This window comes from Equus przewalskii, chromosome 6 (assembly GCF_037783145.1).
Source record: "Equus przewalskii isolate Varuska chromosome 6, EquPr2, whole genome shotgun sequence".
In the NCBI taxonomy this organism is placed as follows: domain Eukaryota; kingdom Metazoa; phylum Chordata; class Mammalia; order Perissodactyla; family Equidae; genus Equus; species Equus przewalskii.
Window position 1 is genome coordinate 23,117,991 of NC_091836.1, and position 22,885 is coordinate 23,140,875.

Sequence of the window (22,885 nt, forward strand, 5' to 3'; positions counted from 1 at the left end):
TAAGTCATCACCCATGGAACACTGCTACAACTGCATTTGGTGCAATATGATAACAGTCCACTAATCAACCAGTGTTTTGAACACCTACTAGGAAGACCACCCAGTGATGTGTGGTAGGGGACATGAAGAGGACTGAGCCATGGTCGTTGATCTAAGGAAGCTAGTGGTTTAGTGTATCACACATGTAAAATTTAGTTTGGGAAGAAAACTGACTCAGAAAAACCGGGAACAAATACACAACACCAAAAAATCAAATGGTTGGCCGGGTGAGCTGATTCTAATGGCAATATGAGTCCAGAAAAGGGAATTTAAGGACTTGTTAAAGGAAGTAGAGGGCTTAAAGTTCACTTTGAAAGAACCGTCAGGATTTGGATTGACTGAAAGGAGTGGGGAGGCTCAGGGAGGAGGTGTTTGCCAGATGCTGAGAAATGGTGGGTGAAACCGCAGACAGAGAGAGGGGATGGAGGGGTGTGCAGAGCACGAGGACGGGGTTACAGGATTGTAGCTGGCCTAGACACTGGAGAAAGCCTCATCCATGTTTTCATAATTGCTCTTTTACCCTCTTTCCAGACTTCATCTGATATTCCTTCTCTAGCCCTGAACACATTTCCTCTCCTATTTTCCCTCTTTTCTTTTCTTTCCTCCACATGTTTAAATTGAAACTATTCTTCTGGGCTCTCGTTCCCGGGAGAATCCCTGCGAGAAGGAGAAGAATGATGCTGCTGTGGGGAGATGACTCATCTCTCTGAATTTTGCGGTTCTTCTATGAGTTAAATAATTTCCCTGATGAGCCCAGGTGATTCCTCCTGTCTATAATCCCTTGTGGCTGAACTTCACCCCTTGGCGGAGCATTGCATACAGCTCATGGCCCACCCCTTCCCACTCTGCCCTTCTCCTAGGCTCCCTTCCCCAGGAATTTCATCACTTCCTAGAACAGCCAGAACATTTTTGGTATATTTCTCTCAGTTAGTGTTTAACCAAACATCTATTGCTAAGGGATGGGCTAAACTGATAGAAGAAAGATTAATGGCCTGAGACTTAGGAAGTCAACCTCCGCAGGGTGACTACCCAGTTTCTTGAGGAGAGGGAGCGTGGGCGGTAGATTGGTGGCAGCAGGCCTGAGACACAATGGAATCTGGCTTCACCTCCAAGGACACTTATCTGAGCCATTTTAACCCTCAGGATTACTTAGGAAAATATTACAACTTTGGGTCCAGGCACTCTGCAGAAAATGAGACTCTTAGGTATCTTCTGAAAAACATTTTCAAGATCTTCTGCCTAGGTAAGTTTGTCTGTTGTCTGTGCGTCTCCCCTCCGAAAGGCAAGTCATGCATTTTGAGATAGAGTCTCAGGGCATGACTGGGTTTTGTGTCTAGGCATTGTTATTTGACAGCCCTTTGGGCATCATTTCTTTAATGAGGGTAAAAACTAACGTTGGTAGAGATATTTTACAGTTTACAAAGTGCTTTTGCATCCATTGTCTTTTTTGGCCATGCAAAAGGGTATCAGAGGATGAGAGTGCTGTCCTTGATTCTGTATGAATTTGCTAGGTGACCAGAGCCAGCCATTTAACCATGATGGGCCACTTAAGAAACAGAGATTCTAATACTTATTCTGTTCCTAACTCAAAGGAATGCTGTGAATATGCGTGGGAAAAAAAATTCCCAGTATATGAAGAACTGGGTGCTTTTTGGAGAAAGACATTATATATAAACTCAATTTAAAAACTTTTTTTTAACTTTCCCCAAAAGTACTCCTTAATAGTTTTGTGGAAATTAATAAAAGAAACCTTAACTAAATTGGAGTTGGGAAGGCCTGTAGGGGGAGCTCTCACGCCCCATCACACGTCACCAATTACCCCAGACAGGAAGAGAGGGAGGCTTGCATCTTGGACAGGAAGTAAAACCACTTTACTACTCAAGGAAGACTTCTCTCCCCACCTGGCAACAGCCCAGCCAATGAGAAATGCCGAAGCTCAGCCAATGAGAAGCTGTTGATGCACTGAACCGTTACTTCCCCCAATGGATTTTCATTTAGAAGAGCCCGCCCTCCTCCTCCTTTTCTCTATAAAACCTGCTCCCCTCCTTTCCCTTCCGGCTTTGCCCGTGGTTGCCATAGCATGCGCTCCTGAATGGCAATTGTTTTGGCTATTCCCAAATAAACTCGTTTTGAGGCTTTCCCGTCAACAGTTTTTACATTCTCTGTGTAGCGGTCTTTCTGGATCAGGGGTCTCTACACCACATATAGATCTTTTTTTCTTTTTCCTAGACCTAAAAATATCCCAGCAACATGTCACCACCCTGGATTGAGGACTAGAAAATGAAAAGATGTTTTAAAAAAAGACGTTGAGGGAGGAGGAGTGAATAGAGAGATGACCTGCCTCTGGGGCTCTCCTTGGGGCTTTCCATCACAATTCTGGCAAAGACGATGCAAATCGGCTCCGTCCGCTACCGTATAATGCCTGGTCCCCCCTTCTTCCTTCCCTCCTCTAGACCAGATGGCCTGCAGGGAGACGTCCTGATTGACATCGGCTCTGGCCCCACCATCTATCAGCTCCTCTCTGCTTGTGAATCCTTCAAGGAGATCATCGCCACCGACTACACTGACCAGAACCTGCAAGAGCTGGAGAAGTGGCTGAAGAAGGAGCCAGGGGCCTTCGACTGGTCCCCAGTGGTGACTTACGTGTGTGAACTGGAAGGGAACAGATAGAGAAGCTGGGGTCTGCTTCCTGGCTTTTTGAGGGTACCTGAGTGACAGTTGTTTTTCTGAACCAAGAATTATCTGTCAAGTCCAAGTTGCAAAGCAAAGGAAACAGAAAGAGAGAAACCAAACAGAAATTCAGATGGAGAAAGAGAGAGCTAGAGAGAGAGAACAAGACAGAGAAGTGAGTGTGTGTGTGCACGCACCAGAATAGCAGAAAGCACAGGGAGAGAGTTGAAGAGATGCACACTGAGCTGAGAGGAATACACACAAAACCTTTCCAGGGCTGTGTGTAGGTGCAGCCTGTCGGTCAGGTACATCAGATCTTGTTTGGGGACAACATCAGCTAAGGCGAAAACAGCTCCTCACCAGCAGCTTCTGGCTGTCAGAGCTTCGTGCCCCAGAGCCGTTCTGTTGCTAGTGATCCAAGCACAGAGAACTCTGCTGTGGGGGTGGCCAGTGCTGACGCCACCAGATACAGCAAAAGCTGACTAGGTTTTTAAACTGAGATTATCAGCATCAAGGAAGTATTTGAAAAGAATTTGTTACTCACCATCCATAAAAATAGAGCTTTACAAACTCACAACTAATGATCAAAATCTTACACTACTCCGTCTACAAGTAAAATTTATGCAAATGAATCTTGTTTAAATTAATTTCTCCCCGCACGAGAATTGGCAGCAGCCTGCTAGCCAGAGGTGGCCAGTTCTGCATTTCGCCTTGTCCTTCTCTTGTCCTGACGTGCCTCGGTCTTCGGCCGATTGTCCCGTAATTGCTCAGCTCAGGCCCACTCTCCTGCCCAGCGGACCATCGGCTCCTGGAGCATCATGTCTTTGCTGCTACGCATGTTGCTGAGACCCCACAGACTCCTGTGCAAACTCATAAAAGGACCACTTTACTCTTTCTCCTAGGATCCTGCTGGCCTTGTCTGCTGTTTCTTATATGCTCAGTTGTACTTACCTTTCTTTTTTTTCCTGCTCTTATGGGGTTTTTTGTTTTTGTTTTGTACATTTTTTCTCTTTCCCCATGCTCTTTTACCCATGGTTTAATTTGCACATGAACTGTCTCTCTCCCTTCCCCCAGTTCACTTTTTCCTACATTTCCCCTTTTGCTGATATACTGCAGACGTTGCGTGTTGCACAACATCCTTTGTCTTTCCTTTTCTTGTCTTTCACTCACAATGGGAAGGCATATATGTTTTTAATGAACATATCCCATGATTTGGTCAGGAAAGAGCTCTGATTTTCTCGCAAGACAATCTCCCTCAAGAAACAAGGGCTAACACTTTTTGGCTCACGGTTAAAGGTACTAGCATTCATTCATTCATTCAACAAACTTAAATTGAGCACCTACATTGTGCCGTAGTACTAGCTACTGGGAAAGAACGGTGAACAAGACAGAGGAGGTCCCTTGTTACCTAGAGGTCACATCACAAGAGGCAAGCAGGTGCCAGATCATTAGGGCCTGCAGGCCAAGTTAAAGATTGTGGCCTCAGGTGTAAGGAGAAGCCCTTACAGGTATAATGGGGAGAGCAATAAGACCAAATTTACTTTTACGAAGATCTCTCTGGCTATCGTGTGGAGAATGGGTTGGAGGGGCTTAGAGGAGAATGAGAGATGCAGAAAGGAGACAATTTAAATCCAGGTAGGAGATGATAGAGGTTTGGACTAGGTGATGGAGAGAGGTAGATTACTTTGAGATGAATTTTTGAGATAGAATGGGTAAGAGTTGGTAATGATTGGTTATGGGAATGAGGAGAGGGAAGTATCAAGGACGACTCCCGTGTTTCTGAACTTCAACAACAGGAGGATTGAGGTAATACTCCTGAATCCCCACAATAAATATGAAATCCTGTGGTCTTAACGTGTCCCTAAGGAGTATGCTTGCCTCCATGCTCTTCTTGGAGTGAAGGTCAATTCATTTTTCTATAGTTGCATTTAAATTTGATTCCCATCTATTTACCAACTTTTGTTTATTCCTGGGTCAGTTTCCTGTCTGAAATTAACTCTGAAGTCTGCTTCTATTTCTTTAGCCCTCCCATTTCTTTTTAATGGTCTGCTGACTTCAAGGTTATTAAGAGTATTTCAAACTTTATGTTCATTTTCTTACATATTGTTGCTACACTGTTGTATTAGAAGAAAACGTGGATTGTTAAATTTAAGTTATCAAGGTGACTCATTCGTGGTACAACTCTTTATAATATAGCAGTATGAATAAACTAGGAGTTTTATATTTTGTTTGCAATTAACCTTTTTGCTTTCATGCAGTTACTAAATTTCCACTGGATTTATGCTAGTCCTTTATCCTTTTCACCAAGGATGGTAAGTCTTGAAATCAGATAGTATGAGTCCTCCAACTTTGTTCTTTTTCAAGATTTTTTTGGTAAATTTAGTGCCATTAATTTTAGGATAAACTTGTCAATTTCTTCAAAAAAGGCTTGCTGAGATTTTGATTGAGATTTCTTTGAATTTACAAATAAATTTATGAGAATGGATATATTGATTCTGCAGTCCACCAGCATGGTTTATCTCTCAGTTTATTTAGGACTTCAGTTTCTCTCAGCAATGTTTTGCAGTTCTCATATTTCACATATATTTTGTTAAATTTTTCCTGTGTTTCATGTTTTTTAATACTACTGCTAGTTGTAATTTTTAATTTCATTTTTGTTTCATGCTAATTTTATTTTTATTTCATTTGCTAGTATATAGAAATATAATTGATCTTTGTATATTGCCCTTGTGTCCTGTGACCTTGCTGACTTCCCTAATTCATTTTAGTAGTGTTTTTTGTAGATTGCATATGGTTTTCTATGTATACTCTTACATCATCTGCAAATAAAAATAGTTTTACTTCTTCTATTCCGTGTTTATGACTTTTATTTATTTTTCTGGCCTTATTACAGTGGCTAGGACTTCCAAAAGAATGTTGAATAGAAATGATGAGAGCAGACATTTGTGCCTATTTCCATATGTTAGGAAAAAATGTTCAATGATTCATCATTAAGAATGATCTTAACTATAGGTTTTTCATAGGTATTCTTTACCAGACTAAGTTCTCTTGTATTCCTAGTTTCTTGGGAGTTTTTAATTGAATGTTGAAACTTTTCATACATACTTTTTGCATTTGTTGAGATGGTCATATGATTTTTCTCCTTTATTCTGAAAATGTGAATTACATTGGATAATTTAGAATGTTAAATCAAACTGGCATAAACCCCTTTGTCATGAAGTAGTATCCTTTTGTGTCTCCCTGGATGTGATTTGCTAATATTTTGTTAAAGATTTTTGCATCTATATCTATGAGGGGTATTGAGCTATAATTTTATTTTCTTGTAACATGCTTGGCAGATTTTGATGTCAGCATGAGGCTAGATTCATATAACAAGTTGGAAGTATTTCTTCCTCCTCCATTTTTTGAAAGAGTTTGTATTATTAGAATTATTTCTTCCTTAAATGATTGATAGAATTCCCCAGTGAAGCTATCTGAAGCTGAGGGTTTTTCAAGTTTGTGGAGGTTTTTTATGAGAACCTTTATTTCTTTATTGGGTATTTGAATTTCCTACTTCTTTTGTCTGTTTTGATAAGTACTATTTTTCAAGGAATTTGTCCTTTTCATTTTGATTGTCAACTTTATTGGCATAAAGTGTTTTACAATATTCCTTTATTATCCTTTTAATTTCTATATGATCTTTAGTCATCTTTCCTCTTTCATTCTTGAAATTGGTAATTTGTCCTTTTTTTTAAAAAATCTTGATCAATCCTGCTTGAGATTTATAAATTTTATTAATTTTTTCAAAGAACCAACTCTTGGCTTTACTGATTTTCTCGATTGTCAGTCCATTTTGTATTGTATTGATTTCTACTCTTACTTTTCTCAATTTCTTTCTTCCACTTACTATAGTTCTGACATGTGCTCTTCTTTTTCTAGCTTCTTAAGGTGGAAGCCTAGGTCACTGATTTCACACATTTCTTTCTTCTCTTGTAGGCATTTAAAGCTATAAATTTTCTTCAGCACTCTTTTAGCTTCATCCCATGATTTTTGATTTGTCATATTTTTATTATTATCTGATTTAGCATATTTTCTAATTTCCTTTGTGATTTCTTCTTTGACTATGAATTATTAGAATTGTTTTGCTTACTTTCCAAAAATCTAGAGAGTTTCTAGATATCTTATTGTTTTTGGTTTCTAATCGAATTTTGTTGTAGTCAGCGTTTTATTTTATCAGCTTATGGTCTATCTTGGTGAACAATCTGTGTACTTTCTACATTGAAAAGAATGTATATTATCCAGTTGTGGACTTAGTTTCTATAAATGTCAATTAAGTCTGGTAGATTGATAGCATTGTTTAAACTTCTACATGATTTTTTTTTATCAAATACTGAGAGAAGGTGTTAAAATCTCACCCTATGATTGTGGGTTTATCTCTCGCTCTCCGTTGTTCTGTCAACATTTGCTTCATGCATTTTGAAGCTTTGTTATTAGCTATATACATTTTTAGAATTATGTCTTCTTGATGAATTGACCATTTTATGATTATGAAATATCTCCCTTTTCCACCAGTAATATACTTTGTCTTGAAGTCTACTTTGATATTAATGTGGCCACACCAGCCTTCTTATGCTTGATGTTTGCTTGGAGTGGTAGGTAGCCTCTAAGATGGCCCCCAGCAATCCTCACCTCAACTATTCACACTCTTGTTTAATTCTCTCCCCTTGGGTGTCCATTGGATTTAGTGACTCTATTCAAGTCACAAATACAATGCAGCAGAGTGGTGGGACATCAATCCTGAAATTAGGTCACAAAAAGACTACAGCTTCCCTGTTGGGTGCTGTCTTTCACATACTTGTCCTAAGAAGTGAGCTTGGAAGAAAATTTCCCCCAGTTGGATCTTCAGATGAGACTGAAGACATGGCCAACCCTGCAAACTCAATAAAGACCTTGCACCTGAGGTACTCATCTAATCTGTGCCAGGATATCTGACCCACAGAAACTGTGAGATAAATCTTTGTCATTTTAAGTTCCTAAGTTTGGGAGTAATTTATTATGCAGTAACAGGTAACAAATATACATGATATATCTTTTTCCACCCTTTTGTTTTCAACCAGTCTGTGTTTTTATACTTAAAATATTTTTCTTGCAAATAGCATGTAGTAGGTCTTTCTTTTCAATCCAATGTGACAATTTCTGCCTTTTAACTGAATTGTTTAGTCCATTTACATTTAATGTAATTACTGATATTGTATGATCAAGTCTAAATCTACCATCTTAGTATATATTTTCTATTTGTTCCATCTGTTTGTTGCTCATTTGTGCTTTTTTCCCTGCTTCTCCTTGGTGAATGGAATAATTTTTGATATTCCATTTAATATAAGTATACACATTTTTAGTATTCCTTTTTATCTCCTCTATTGACTTTTCTTTCCTCTATTGGACTCTTTTTTTTTTATGGTAATATATATTTTTTTAAGTTTCAGTTCTTCTTTTTGGTGAGGAAGATTGGCCCTGATCTAAAATCTGTAGCCAATCTTCTTTTCTTTTTTTCTCCCCAAAGGCCCAGTATACAGTTGTATATCTTAGTTGTAAATTATTCTAGTTCTTCTATGTGGGATGCTGCCACAGCATGGCTTGATGAGCAGTGTGTTGGTGCACACCATAGATCTGAACCAGTGAACCCTGGACCACTGAAGTGGAGCATGCAAACTTAATCACTCAGCCATGGGGCTTGCCCATATTGACCTCTTTTTGTGTTTTGCATGATTGTGTATGTGTATGTATGCATGTGATTTTTCTAGAAACTGCATTATGTATTTTTAACATATTTATTACCTCATGAACAATGTAAAATATTACAACAGTGTAATTCCTTTAACCCACTCTCCCACTCCTTATGCACTTGTTGTCACATATTTTACTCTATATATACTGTAACGCTACAATACATTGTTATTATTTTTGCTTTAAGTAGTCAGTAGTACTTTTATTTATTTGTTTTTTATTATTTTATTTTAATTGTGGTTAAAACACAACGCATGCCCTGAAATTTACCATCTCAACTATTTTTTTTTTAAGATTTTTATTTTTTTCGTTTTTCTCCCCAAAGCCCCCTAGTACATAGTTGTATATTCTTCATTGTGGGTCCTCCTAGTTGTGGCATGTGGGACGCTGCCTCAGCGTGGTGTGATGAGCAGTGCCATGTCCGCGCCCAGGATTCAAACCTACGAAACAGCAGGCCGCCTGTAGCGGAGCGCACGAACTTAACCACTCGGCCACGGGGCCAGCCCCTCCATCTCAACTATTTTTCAGTGTATAGCTCAGTAGTTTTCAGCATATTCACATCAGTCAGTAACATTTGAAACAAACATATATAAAATCTTTTATAGTTACCCGCATATCTATCCTGTCCAGTATTCCTCATTCCTTTCCTCAGATCTAGGCTTCTATCTGGCATCATTTCCCGTCACCTGAAGAACTTGTTGTAGTATTTCTTATAATGCAGGTCTACTGGAGACAAATTCTCTAAGCTTATCAATATCAGGTAAAAGTCAGTAACTGTTTTTCTTCCTTGTAATATGAGGAATTTAACAATTTTTGACACCCAAACATTTGGATATTTGTTTTTGGTTTGTAATCATATTTGCAATTGTGTGTACGTTTTATATTATGCTCGTTTTATATGATTATTTCTAGTCATTGGGGTTTTAATTCTGGTTTATCACTTAGTCAACTGAATAGGTCTTCAAGTAATTTTTTCAAGAACATGTAAGTGACATATTTGCTAAGTCTATGCATATTGGGAATGTATTTTTGTTGCCCTTACATGTAAGCAACGTCATAAAACTGTTTAATATTGCCTAAATATTGCTCTATTTTTCTCCCTGGCATTTAGTAAGAAGTTGAGAGAGGCTACTTTCATAGGCCATTGTAACTTGCAAATCCCTTACTTAGAATTTTATGCTGGCTGTAGTCTTCAAACTGAAGATATATTCTTCAAAATAAAAGTAATTTCAAACTTCTCTTTTCTATTGACTATATGATTCCACAGAATGAAATTGGTATTAACTAGGAAAAAAAAAAAAACCTGTAGCTATGAGGATTTGGACAATATCCAAAATTATTTGATACATTAGGAATTTCCGAGGATTTAAGAATTTCAGGGAAAGTTTGTAAAAAAGTTCTCAGTCATTGTCAGACAACACACCTTTCTGAAGTCCAAATCATGTCAAAAGGGCTTTTAGAACTTTGTTCTCAATTTCCCTGGCCATCACGAGCCTTTCCATCTCATTCAGAAATGAATCCTTAAAATGTAGCAGGACCCTAAAAGCATTTCTTATCTCGTGCCAGAATCGTCAGTTGTAGCAATTGCCTCTTGAGACACTGTCCCTTCCCAGTCGCTCCGTTAGATTAAGGGATTGTATTTTTGGCAGTCAAGTTCTGCATTCTCAGCCTTATCCTCATGCTAGATCCTGTGGCTTCAACTATTTTGGGAATGATAGTGATCCCATTCAGCTTATGTCTTTCTTGCATCGTCAAGTACCTCTGTCAACCCACAGCCTATTTCCCCTGAGATTATTTCTTCTTTATCTGAAGCTATTTCTTGCGCTGACTGCTGCCAGAGACAATTTGAGCTGTCTCCTGTTCCTCCGCCTTTGGAATATGTCTCATACATTTAGATACTACTCATTTTTACCACTCTCTGAAAAGTTGTAAGACACTGGTACCAAATTCTTGCCTCACACTCTTCATTTCTCGAGTCAGAAAGTCAAATACTAAGATATAACTAACTGCTCAAGCGTGAACCGAAGAAAATGAACTTTTACCTTAAGACATCCTAGAAACAGCATTAATTAACCTCTGGCTCCTGGGACTTGGAGCAGATTGCCTTGTGGTCCCCAGAGAAGCAGCTTCCACATTGCCTGGGAGCCTGTTAGAAATGCAGACTCTTGGGCCCCGCTCTCTCCCTACAGAATCAGCATCTGCATTTTTGATGAGATCTGCAGGGTATTGTATGCATTTTACAGTTCGAAAAGCGCTGGTGTCTAGAACAGAGCTTCCCAACAAGATACACTGGGGGATGCACGTGAGTTAGAGGTGTGCTCTGCTGTTATTCTCCTCAGCCCTCAGGGCAGCCAGGAGGGACCTGGGGAGGCTGGAGCCCCTTCTGGTTGTCTCTACAGAAAACAGTTCCTCCGCTTACCTCAGTGTCCCTGACAGGAGAAAGCTTGAGCATATGCAGAATGGCAGTTCTCTAAAGCAGATGTTCTCTACATAAACATTTTCAATCTATTTAAAAAGGTGTTGGGGCCAGCCTACTGGTGCAGTGGTTAAGTTTGCACACTCTGCTGCGGTGGCCCGGGGTTCGCTGGTTCGGATCCTGGGTGTGGACCTACGCACCGCTTCTCAAACCATGCTGTGGCAGGCATCCCACATATAAAGTAGAGGAAGATGGGCACAGATGTTAGCTCAGGGCCAGTCTTCCTCAGCAAAAAAGAGGAGGATTGGCAGCAGATGTTAGCTCAGAACCAATCTTCCAAAAAAATAAAAATAAAAAAGGTGTTTGTCTATTGCCCAAAATAGACACAGTCATGCCAAATTTGTTCCATGAACTAGTGAACTGCCTCTATTCCAGAGCATCTCTATGTTTTCATGTCTTGTAAGGGATGGACACTCCTCAACATCAGGATCCTGATGGTCATGACGATTGTTTCAGCGATGCCTCTGAGAACTTTCTGCCTTTTTAAAGGATGCTTTTCTCTTAAATAGGTGCTCTCACTGCATTCTCTCTTGGGGAAAATTAACAGGGCAGGTTGAGAAATCCTCAACTGGCCATTACTTTCAAAGTGTAAACATTTCTACTCATAGGTCTCAAAGCCTCTCAAACTCAATGTGCCCAAATAGAACTATGATCTCCCCCAAATCTGCTCCATTGCTGGTGTTCTTATCTCCTTGAATGGCACCATCACACAATTAATGGACAAGCCGGAAGCCTGGAAGCCAGCCTTGCCATCTCTCTCTCAGTCATGTTCCGTGACCAGCACCAGGTTCTGTCCATTTTATTTCCTGAGTTCCTCTTGAACCAGTGTCTTTCTTCCAATGTTTTCCATCACCCTGGTCCCAGCTACCATCCTCTTTCTCCTAAGTGGCCTCCCACCTCCACTCCTGTCCTAACGTAGTAATCAACTTAAAGTGTAGATCTGATCACCTCACTCCCTTCTTTAGCACTCCTTAAAGACCGTCCATACCTTTTAAGATAAAAAGCAAAATTCTTAACATGGTCCACAAAGTCCTGCCCCGTCTGGCACTTGTTGACCCCATTTACCACACTTTCTACCATGCTCTGCTTTATTTTCTGAGATCCAGCCACATTGGCAGTCTCCTCCCCTCCATGTTTCCTCCCACCACAGTGCCTTTGCACTTGCTATTTCCTCTTATGGGAGATCCTCTTCCCATCCCTACTCTCTTTGGCCTAGTTAACTCCTCCTTATTTATCCTCTATGTCTCTGCTGCCCTGACTCCTTTTTGGCAGAGCTTTCCTGATACTGTAGACCAAATTAAGCTCCCAATATTCCTCCAGCAGTGCCATGTTCCTCTCCTTCCTAGCATTTATCACAGCTTAATTTTCCATTTTTGTGGATGATCATTGGTTAATTCTTTCTCCCCCACCACACTGTAATCTCCATGAGGATAGGACCTATTTCTCATTTGCTCCACCTACATCCTCATTGCCCAGCACTCTTCTAGCACATAGCAGAGGTTCAAAAAAATCTTTGTAAAATACATGTGTGCATTTTGCTTTCCAGACTCTGTCTCCCAGAATGTCTTCCACCTGACTCAGCTGTGGCCTGTACCGAAAGTCAACCAATGATTATCCCTTGCTCTTACAACTCTTCCACTGACATCCAAGCTCATTTAGCTTTTTATTTCCTGTACACGTTTTCATGGCTCTCCCTCCGGAGGTGCCTGCTGGAACATCTAGGGATGGGGCTTGGAGGAGGTGAGTGTAATTGAAAAACTGTGTCCAGGGGATTCTGATTCACCACCTGCCTTGCCGAGACAGGGCGGGAGCAACCTGCTCTAAGTCCCGGGATAATTTCCTGGGGTTCTCGAAGACAGTCTTGCTAAATGTTCTTCCCGGGAATCCTGCTCTTCATCCTTTCATTCCTGCCCTCCCTCCCCAGCTGCCTCAGGCTCTCACAGACAGCATATTTACAGAGGAAATCACTGCCCTTTTTTTTGCATATTGATTCTTTTGAGAGAGCAGATCTTTAGAACTAGAGAAATGGCGCTGTGCTGTTCCCTCTCTGTAAAAGGGCCTAACGTTTTACTAGTGTGTGTTTATCACTTACCCCTTAAGCTAAAAGCGAGGCTGAGTGGTAATTGCCTGGGTCTCCAGGCGAGTCCATTTCCCCGCGGGTGGGCTTGCAGGCCCCGAGGAGCCCTGAGGCGTAATCTTTACTCAGCCACCTCGGGAACTGAGTTCACCGATGTTGGCTGTACGTCCAAGGACACACAGGTATCCGCCACAGTGGGTGTTTCCAACAAATTTCCCTCTCAAACTGGCACATTCTCTGAGAGCTTTCTAGACTTCACAGTGTGACTCACAGTTTGGGAACAATTTCCATCATCATCTGACTGGCAAGTACTCATTCTGTGGTAACTTGTGTCTTTAAAATAGCTTAACACACAACAGGGCACAGAGGTCCAACCTGCTTTCGATGTAATCACTTAAATACAGGCTCCCACAATGTTCCCATGATAGAGGATGATCCTTAAACACATTCAATTAACACCATGTTGTCACCTCTTTAGCGTTTTATGTACACTTAAGTTATCCATAGGTACAGATAGGTTATTTGAAATTTTTCTATTCTAGATTAATTTACCTATTCAAATCTGTGTTCCACACAGACTTCCATAATGTTGAATTATTATTATTATTTTTTTAAAGATTGGCACGTGAGCCAACATTTGTTGCCAATCTTCTTTTTTTCTTCTTCATCTTCTTCTTCTCCCCAAAGCCCCCCATTATATAGCTGTACATTCTAGTTGTGGGTCCTTCAGGTTGTGCTATATGGGACGCCGCCTCAGCATGGCCGAAGGAGCGGTACCATGTCCACGGCCAGAATCCGAACCAGGGAAACCCTGGGCCACCGAAGTGGAGTGCGCGAACCCAGCCACTCAGCCACAGGGCTGGCCCCTGAATTATTATTTTTTATCTTAAAATGTTCTGCCAAATCATACACATTCTCTCAGGCTAGGTGGCAGCTTTGTAACTGGTTTTCCTACTTTGGGACTGACTAACCTTCCCAGTTTTCCCAGGACTGGGAGGGTTCCCACGACGTGGGATTGCCGGTGCTGAAACCAGAAGAGTCCAGGACAATCAGTACAAATTGGTCCCCTCCCACCCTTTCTACCCTTGATAGGGGAGCGGGTAGAGCCACCCAAAGGTAATTATTGTTCCCTATATACCACGTTATCGGTTCATAGGAATTCCCTGAAACCAATACCTTGCTAAGCTTCTCTCTCTCTTTTTTTAATAGAATAGCTTTACCAAGATAAAATTCCCATAAGATCCAATTCACCCGATTAAAGTGTGTGATTTAATAGTTCTTAGTATATTCACAGAATTGTACGATCCTTACCACAATTTTAGAACATTTCTACCTCCCAAAAGAAACCCTGTGCCCATTAGCTGTCACTCCCATTTCCCCCTAATCCTCTCAGCCCCTGGCGACCACTGGTCTGCTCTTGGTCTCTATAGATTTGTGTTTTTGGACATTTCATATAAATGGAGTCACACAACGTGTGGCCTTTTGTGTCTGGCTTCTTTCACTCAGCAGAATGTTTTCCAGGTCCTTCCATGTTGTGGCATGTATCAGTTGTTCATTCCTTTTTTATTACTGAACAATATTTCACTGTATGGACATACCACATTATATTTATCTATTTATAAGTTGATGGACATTTGGGTCATTTCCATATTTTGGCTATTATGAATAATGCTGCTATAAATACTCACGCACAAGTCTTTGTGTGGACATGTTTCAATTCTTGTGGGCTATATACCTACAAGTGGAATTCCTGGGTCATGTGGTAACTCTATGTTGAACCTTTTGAGGAACTTTCAGACCGTTTTCCAAAGCAGCTTGATCATTCTACAGTCTCACCAGCAGTGTGTGTAGGTTCCAGTTTCCCCACATCCTCAACAATACTTGTTGCTGTCTGTCTTTTTCAGTATAGCCACCTAGTAAGTGTAAAGTGGTGTCTCATGGTTTGATTTGCATTTCTCTATTGGCCAATGATGTTGAGCATCTTTTCATGTGCTTATTGCTAAGCTTCTTAAATGGAAAGTTATAACAAAACTAACGGATGTTTGCAAATAACTGATTATATACACTAGGCTTAAGATTTTAACTAAATATTTAAATAAGATATCCACCATTAATTGCTACTATTTCAAATCATTCTACCGGGAGGTAAACCTCCAAGTTTTATTTAAACCACTGCCTTTCTTCATGACCAGAAACAGTCCCACTGGAAGCCTCTCTTTCGCTGGCTCTGATGTTGGGCCGTCCTCTGCTGTCTCCATCAAGCCTTGCTGCCCAAGTGGCCGTCTTCTCCGGGAGCTAATGGGCTGTGGGTTTCCTGAATGTAAGCACCCCTGGTGCTTTGTTCATTAACTTCCTCGAAGGGCTGGATCCCCCGATCCTCACTCCTATTATGTGAGCTCTGTGACCTTCTGAGCACTTTACACACTCATTGTTTCTTCTCTTTCTCTTACCCCTCTGACTCTCTGCTACTTCTTTCTCTCTTGTCTGTTTCTCTAGTTTCTCTTGTGCACTCTATGCATTTATTTAATTTGGTTAATTTGTTAGTTTGCTCCTTCATTCCTCCACTAATTCCGAAAGGATCCGAGGCACTCTATGCCATCTCTTGCACTTGCTTTCTCTTCTCTTTTCATTAACTGCTTTTCTCTCAAGAAACCCCATTGAGGTGGCCATTCACGTGGCGTAGTGGTTACATTCATGTGCTCCACTTCGATGGCCCAGGGTTCACTGGTTCAGATCCTGGGCATGGACGTACACACCGTTCATCAAGCCAGGCTGCGGTGGTGTCCCACATACAAAATGGAGGAATACTGGCACAGATGTTAGCTCAGGGCCAATCTTCCTCACCAAAAAAAGAAAAGAAAAGAAAAGAAACCCCATTGATTTGACAGAAAAGGATAAGATTCCTGGGAAGGCTACCAAGAATATGATCTCCATCAGAAAACACACTATCTATCTGTAATAGTTTTTGAAGCCTGAGAGGAGAAACTGTAGTTTTCTTCTCTCTAGAGGAGCCTTGGCCACAGCTGTGGGATAGGGATCAACATTTTCTATAAACGTCTCCAGTTGACCCACTGCCCCTCAATGATCAGTTGCTGCTGCAAAGACCCCGTTTCGGCATTTTAAGCCCATTATTACCTGGTACATACGGGTCAAATAGCCAATACCTCGCAGTTTGGTAGAGGGGACAAGAGTAATAATAATAATAAATAATAAATGAACTAGACACTATTCTAAGTAGTGGAAGAAGAATAATTTCATGGGGGCAGTCCATTGTAGAGGGCGGCAGCTGGGTATTTGTATTATCATTTCCATGTTCTTATTTACTTTATAAAGATATTGTACCCAGCATAAGGGAATGTGGTCACGTTCAGATGCCAAAATGATCCCTTATTTCTTCTTTCTTTGCTGTTACCACAGGGATGGCTCTAAGGACCTAACATTTGGGACAACACTGCCATTTTCAGCCCTGACCGATGATAAATAAATGAAAAGCAATAGTACATATTACAGTATATGAAGAAGCTATTTATTTAAAACTAATTCGGCCTGACCTTGTTTTTCCAAAAGGGACTGATGAGCACACATTGTACATCTGCTTTAAATACTATGTCCCAAAGACAAAAATGATGCCCTTAAAGACAGGGATGTGGCTTCCCCATATATGGGCATTTCTTTAAGGATAAGCATCTCTTCCTGGGAACTAAGGATTAATTACCGACCTGCTGTGCTCACCTTGTGACCACCGATCTGTTGTGTTCCTCTATCTGTTGTGCCAGCTAAGCATCTTGTGACAACTATAAAAGGAACATTCCGGGTGTATGTGATGTATGCTCATTGTTCCAAGATGGTATATAACCACTCTGTACACCCCGCTTTTTTGGTGCCCTTCCTTCCTTGGGGAAGGAAGGCCCCAGGCTAGTCTTCAGATCTGGCTCATAATAAACTCACCCGAATTTTGATTTATAGATTGATTATGGCTTAGTCGCATTGACACCAAAGAGATCTGGGGTCCCCATGAGTAAGGTAGCAAGCAGCGTTTGTTGGTTTGTGTGTTTCAGAGTCAAGGGGCCAGAGAAGGAGGAGAAGTTGAGGCAGGTGGTCAAGCAAGTCCTGAAGTGCGATGTGACTCAGAGCCAGCCCTGCTGCCCCCTGCCCCTGGCTGACTGCCTGCTGAGCACGCTGTGCCTGGATGCCGCCTGCCCTGACCTCCCTGCCTTCTGCACAGCCCTCAAGAACCTCAGCAGCCTGCTAAAGCCGGGGGCTTCCTGGTGATCGTGGGTGCCCTGAAGAGCAGCTACTGCATGATTGGCGAGCAGAGGTTCTCCAGCCTCTGCCTGGGCCGGGAGGCGGTGGAGGCCGCCGTGAGAGAGGCTGGCTAGACCATCCAACAGTTGGAGGAGAGCTCTCAACGTCATTCTTCCACCATGGCTGACGACGAGGGGCTTTTCTCCCTGGTGGGACGGGAGCAGAGCAGATCTGTATGACACTTCATGATCGCAATTAAAGCAATTCCTTTGACTTGCCCAGTGGACTTCAGTCCTGGTTCTAACTGCCAAGGTCATTGTGCTCAGTAGAGGCTGACGGCTGGGGCCTGACGGTTTGTCTAGCATGGGGTTGGAGCTGTCAGTCAGCCTCAGAACAATGTCTTGACCACCTACTCTGTGCTCCTCACAAGCGCTGGTGCTACGAGGACATCAAAGGAGGAACTGGCATGTCCAGTCTGTACCGCCTGTGATAACCAAAGAGGACCTCATTTTCCTTAAACATCCAGTTGTGATGGCTCAAGACCACACATGCCTACAGAGAAGTGTCTGCAGTTATTTACTACTGTTTCTAGAGCACCTGTGGACTCCTTCTCTCCCAGGGACAGGCCTCTCTTGTTAAACTGTCTTCACTCTGCAGAGGCTACTGCACGACAGCCTCCACTGCTGCTGGGACTGCCCGGGGCACAGCCGTCCTCTGTTAGGGTCCACTGGGGCCACCATCGCCTCCAGGCTCAGGGAACAGCTGGCCCCTTTGCTCTTGGGTCCCAAGTATGGTCAGACCCTGCTCTTACTTCCCTCAACACATCTGAGCCAAGGCTGTGACTTCTACCTGAAGAAAGGTTTAGGAGTTAACAAGAGAGATGACAGGCACTATCTTACTGCTATTAGAAACTCTTAGGTACTATTTTAGCTGCTATTAGAAATGACTGTCTTCGGAGCCCACATCCTTAGAGGGTCCTGGAAGGTAGGCTGATCGCATAGCTCTTGGCCAAGCATCTCCTTGGAGTTAGCTTACCTCCTTGTGGCATGTCTATTCCCTCTGGTTTCTAGACCCCATCACCATGCGTATTGTCACCACGTGTATGACCCGCAAAGCCTAAAATACTTGCTATCTAGTTCTTCGCAGAAAATTTGCTGACCCCTACCCGAGAGAGAGAGGGAGCTCCCTCTTCACCCCGGTCTGAGGCCCATCTCTCCAGTCCTTATTTCTCATCCCAAGATGTCCCTCTTCCTAGGATTACTGACAGTGGGCATTTCTGCTTCCCACAGGAGAGAGCCCTTCCTCCACACTCCCCCACGTGCATTAACAATCACATCAGAGCACAAGAGGCCAACATCGGTCCATTTTTGTTTACTTGGTGGTGTAGGACAACAGTGTCGTAACACAGTATCAGTCCGTTTTCAGGATGCTTTCAATTGTTGAGCCTCATAGGACATGCTCACAACATAGTATTCTAACCTGATCACAATTTCTAGAGATTCTATCCTGAAGGACACTAACAGGCCAGTCCAGGCTGGATGGAGAAAGCCAGGTCCACCTCTGTCCCTCTAGCGGGCAGAGATGCCCAAGCCTGCACGTCCTTTCTGCAAGCAACGCTCCGGGAAGAGCACATGAAAATTCCCAGCAGCCAGCTCCACAGACCACTCAGGCCACCAAGAAGCGACCACTTCCAGTGGAGACCAGGCTCTCTCAAACATGTGCCATCTCCCGCCCACCCCAGAATAAAGGCCACAACTGCTCTGGAAACATCTGCACTTGCTCACCTCCCACACAATGGCCCTGGCTTACATTTGCACAACCGCAAACAAAAATGCAAGCTTTCCTTTAAAACAGGATTCCCTGGTTTAAATTTGTTTTATAAAAACAAGCAATCTCTTTTTAAAACGAGTTTGAAAATGATAGGTTTTCTACTTTTACTTATGAACGTTTTGGGGAGAAAAGTCTGAGACCAGACTGGCCACAGCAGCCACGTAGCACAGTCCCTAACTCGTCGCCTGTGATTTTTACCTCGAGGATGACATTTGTGACATTGTAATGTTAGCGTGTATTTTTCTGTTTCCCCATTGAACTGTGAGACTCTTAGATTTATATTTGTTCCCTAACACTTCGGTCTAGGCTCTGGGGACAGAGCAGCAAACGGCAGAGGTAAGGGCCCTGTTCTGGGGAGTTCATGTTCTAGAAGAGGGAGTGGGGGGATAGGCAGATAAGGAAACTAATCAATAAATAAGATACTTTCTCATAGTGATAAGAGCTATGAAGGGAATATAACAGGATAATGGAAAGGAGGCTGTTTGAGTGACAATATCTAAAAGAGGTTTAAACAATAGGGATTTATTAATCTCACTAATCAGAAATTCAGAAGTAGGCACTGCTGGGAGGAAACATGGCTCAAGAGTGTCATTGAGCATCCAGTTTAATCCATCTTTCTCCTCCGCCTTTGCCGGCAAGTGGGATTTTCAGGGGAGGACGTCTTTTTCAGAAGACCCCAGCAGGCTTTTTACATCATATTGACCAGAACTGAGTGACGTGCCCACCTCCAGACCAATTACAGACAAAATGGAAAAGACACAGGGTACCCTCCTTAAGATTTGTTAAATGAATGAATAAATTCTTAGATGGCAAGAGAAAGAAAACTCACTGGATTCAATGAATGAACCTGCATCTCTGTTCGTTCCAGCAATCCAGTTTTTTTTTTTTTCCCAGCTACAAAGATCATCCCATTTTCAAATTCTGGCTATGCCACTTATTAGCTGTTCCTCCTTGGGCAAGTTACCTAACCTCTCTGTGCCTCAGTTTCCTCATCTGTAAAATGAGATTAAAATAGGACTTTCTGTCAAGAGAATAAAAATGAATTGCTACTTATAAAGGACCTAGAATATAATGCTTGGCACTTGATAGACACACAATACTTTATTTATTGTTAGCTATAATCATTATTATCATAATCTGCATCTCGTTTTTTCTTTCTTTCTTTCTTTTTTTTTTTAGCTGAGGAAGATTCACCCTGAGCTAACATTTGTGCCAATCTCCCTCTATTTTGTATGTGGGTCGCTGCTACAGCCTGGCTGCCAATGAGTGGTGTAGGTCTGTGTCCAGGAACCAAACCCAGGTCACCAAAGTGGAGCATACTGAACTTAACCACTGGGCCACAGGGCCAACCCCCATAATCTTCATCTTTGATATTAGTTGCCAAGGCAGCTGAGAAAGATGTCTTGGTCTCTAAGTGAGAGAGAGAATTTCAGTCCTGGGCTATAGGCCTCCAGGTTCTTTATTGGCATGACCTTCCAGAGGGGCTGTGAAAATACTCAGTTTCTACACCACAGGCCACCAATTCCTTTCTCATTTGAGAAATATTCAGCAAGCATTTATTCAGCACCCTCTTTGTACCTTTCCTGCTCCAGGCACTGAGAATGCCAATGAAACCCATGGCCCAGGGTCAGCTGGCTCAAGAGGCCTCACCTTTGCAGTCATAGTAACAGCCAGGTGCTTCCAGGTTCTTCCGAAGGCAGTGCTGCAGCCTGCAGCAGCAGTTCCCACCCAGAATCTGCCGTGTCAGCCTCTCCTGCTCAGGCTGGGCTGCTGCCGGTCCACGTGCCCAGTCTGCCACTGCTGGGGAAGGGATGACGTGGCCTGTCATGAGAAAGACACTGCCCGTGCCCAGGGTTCTGCCTCGGATGCCTCAGAGCCACTCTGGCGTCTTCCCAGAGAGGTGGGAAACACTCTCCATCTCTCCCAGGGGTCAGCAAACTTTTCCTGCAAAGGGCCAAATGGTAAATATTGTCGGCTTGGCAGGTCACAGAGTCTCCATTTCAACTACTCAAGTCAGCAGCCGTGTACAATATGCAAATTAATGGGCATGGCTGTGTTCCAGTAAAACTTTATTTGCAAAAACAGGTAGACAGGTGGATTTGGCCCAAAGGTTGTAGTTTACTGATTCCTAATCCAGACCCTGAAACAGCCTTGTTTGTGCCCAGAGTTTTATAAGGTTTCTCATGAACATTCTAGTTAGTTTCTAAAACTCAGTCCTACTCATAGGAGCTTAAATCCAGTTCAAGGGGCTAAAAGGGAACCAGGTGGAACGTGGTATCCTCCGTGCTCCATCCGTGCTCCATGGCTCTCTTCCCAGCTGCATCCCCCAATGAGAACTCCCGCCTCCTCTCCCAGCTTGAAGGCATTCAACAGACGCGGACAGAAAACGGAAGGGGGCAGGGCAGACGAAGTCAACTACACCAGTGTTTTTCAAACTGCAAGCTACCATTCATTAGGGTATCATAAACTCAATTTAGTGCATCACCATAAAAATTTGGAAAAATAATAGAGAATAAACTAGAAAACAAAATCCCAGATAGTAGCACTTCCTATAGTAGTATTTTGTGAAGCTTTTTTCAGTTTTATAAAATAATATATGTACATATATATGTAAAACCATAAATATTTGCTACTGGATCATGAAATAAAAGGTATTTATTACTGTAGGTTGTGATGAAGAAGTTTGAAAGCCATCGGATTGTACTCCGGCTTCTGGGACTCACCTCTGAGAGCCAACACTTGTATACAGAGACGAAAGGCACGGCCCCGTTCTTAAAAAACTTCTAGTCACTGGGGGGAACTGACAAGCAAACAGTTAAAATTCGGCGATGAGGGCTCTGAGATGAGTAAGCGCAGGGTGCTTTGGATGGGGGATGTCAAGAAAGCGGCATTTGCTCTGGGTCGTGCAGGCTGAATGGGGGCGCTTGGCTGGCAGGGAAGGAAAGGGCTCTCTCTGGAACATCGTGTACAGAGGCATGAAATGCCTCCTCCTGCCGTCACGCTCCTTGCAGGTTTGTTCTCTGAATGAAGCCAGGATGTAAGCAAACCTTTGGCTGCTGGCCTTTCGTTTGTTTTCCCTGAAACCAAACAGACCAACTGAGTCATTAGCAAACACTGCCTGGCGGTCACTCGGGTACTAACTTATAACTCTCTTTGAAGACTGACCCACCGTGGGCTTTTATCGCTCCACGTTCTGGGGAAGTGTTCGACAGTCTCACCCTGAGCAAACTTTTCTCACTCAGGAAGACGCAAGTGGGCGTTGAATGTCCTGGGCAATGACAGGGCGGGAGAAAGCGATTAAGAAGGTTGTTCACCCATTCGGCGTGGTGCGGCCTGAGAAGCCTGGCTTTCGTGATTCCCGTCGTCTGGCTGTCAAGAGTAATAAGACGAGATGTCCGTGATATGACTTACTAGGTTGATCTCTAAAAGCTGTGACTGCCCCCTCTAATTTTAGCCTCAGCTGACATGGAGAAGGCAAGGTGACCATTAAATCTTATGGAGGCTAGGAGGAGGTGGAAAGAGCTCAGAACTAAGGGACAGAAAAGATGTGTGAGTCTTAGCTTGTCACTGATTGCCGGGAAAGCATCATCTACCTTTCTCAGGCTCAGGGGTCACCTGTAAAATAGGAGTAATAATCGTTTCTCAGGACTACTGAGATCAAATGAGATATCTGGGAAGGCATTTTGTAACCTTTTAAGTGATATATAGCTATTAGATAACTTTGATATTATTAACCTGCTAATATAGCCACATATTGCCACATTCATTAAGGCTCCCTTCAT

The 22,885-nt window shown here is 42.6% G+C and overlaps 1 pseudogene across 1 annotated transcript; it reads left to right on the plus strand.

Moving 5' to 3' along the window:
- Positions 1-1,128: 1,128 nt before the first annotated feature.
- On the plus strand, positions 1,129-17,512 carry LOC103558248 (nicotinamide N-methyltransferase-like; annotated as a pseudogene). The gene is made up of 3 exons (XR_011540868.1): positions 1,129-1,282; positions 2,498-2,719; positions 17,089-17,512. The product of XR_011540868.1 is annotated as a nicotinamide N-methyltransferase-like (transcript).
- The last annotated feature ends 5,373 nt before the right edge of the window (positions 17,513-22,885 follow it).